This window comes from Brassica oleracea, chromosome C5, assembly GCF_000695525.1.
Source record: "Brassica oleracea var. oleracea cultivar TO1000 chromosome C5, BOL, whole genome shotgun sequence".
Lineage (NCBI taxonomy): Eukaryota > Viridiplantae > Streptophyta > Magnoliopsida > Brassicales > Brassicaceae > Brassica > Brassica oleracea.
The window spans coordinates 28,562,355-28,563,958 of NC_027752.1; positions in this window are offsets into that span (position 1 = coordinate 28,562,355).

Sequence of the window (1,604 nt, forward strand, 5' to 3'; positions counted from 1 at the left end):
TAAGTCTTGAGGAGTCGAATCCTTGCTTTTGGGACTTAGGAGCCCTTATATAGTCGGTTTGATTTAGGTTGAACTCTTCCATAATCGGAAATATGGAAGGTTCTCCTTATCGGAAATCTTCCATTTCTTGGAAGGGAGGTCGGTCCCTGGGACTAGTCCTAGAGTTCCTTTTAGCGGGGACCGGGAGCGTTCCTTTATCGGGGACCCGGGGGCTTGGGTCCTGCCCGGAGGCTGGAGTAAATGATACCGGGGTATTTTTCCCTAACACTCATGATCCCCTCTGATTGCTCTTATGCCCCAGGGTGTAGGGAATTTCACCATCTGGTGTAGAGTCGAAGGGACGGCTCCCATGCCGTGAATCTAGGGCCGTCCCAGGAACATGTGGTAGGATGAATCGCAATCAACGACAAGGACCTTGGTTGACATGTTGATCCCTTCAGCGTATATCGGGAGGCTCAGCGTATATCGGGAGGGTCACCTCTCCGGCAGTCTGCTTGACTTCCCCGCTGAATCCTATGAGTGGGGTTATCCTCCGAGTTTGAGCGCTTTCCTCCAGCCCCATATCCTTGTATGCGGGCCTGGAAGATGATGTTGCTGGAGCTTCCATTATCTACCAGTATCCTTTTTACCAGGCAATTCGCTACAGTGAGCGATATGACCAGGGCGTCATGATGTGGGGTGAGAACCCTTTCCTGCTCCTTGGCCGTGAAACTTATTTCGTCCGTACCCAGGAGCAGGCATTTTGGCTTGGCTGCCTCTAGGCCGTGCTTGGCGTTCCAAGTGCTCTTCTTTGCGGCTGCGTGGCTTATGCGGCTGATTTCCAAGCCTTCTGATATGACATGGATTACTCGGTCCTTTCAACGTGGCGAGGCGGGAACAGCTTCAGTGGGCTTTCCCGTCACCTCTTTGCTTAGGTGGCTCTTGGCCTTCACGAAAAGGAACTCCCTGAGGTGTCCTTTCTTAAGCAATTCGTTGACCTCGATCCTTAGTGCGACGCAGTCCTCCGTTCTATGACCTTGGTCGCGGTGGAAGTCGCACCAAAGACCAGGGTTCCGGAAAGAGTCTGGTGCTTTCATCTTCTGAGGCCACTGTGGGAACCGAAATTCGCACTGTCGATTTCCGTTTAAATTAGAAAAGTAGGAGAACCCTAATTTCCCAGAGGTCCCGGATATCTGCTAATACCACACGCCAAGCAATCAGAACACGAAACGAGAACAGTAATAAAATAAGAAATCGAAAAAGAGAGCAAGATAGTTCTTATTCCTAATCTGCGTTTCAGCGTTTACAACAAGGTAAGTGCCTGGGCTACGAGAGCTGTCGGCGAGATTCCTAGTTTTAAAACCCTAAGACAGAAAAAACCTAATTGAGTCGCAGCTTGAATAACAAAAACGGAAAATTGCCTAAAATTGCTCTAAGTGCTAAGTTTGCTGTATGCCTCTCGCCTAGGACTCTTTATATACTGGCTCCAAGGTCGGTTTACGCTTTTCCCCTGCTGCCCTTAAGCCTCCATAGCATAAAAATGGAGATATTCCATTTTTCCGATCTTCGTAATTTATCTTCAAAATTTCGTATTTATCCGCGGAAACTTGACATTTATCTTTCCT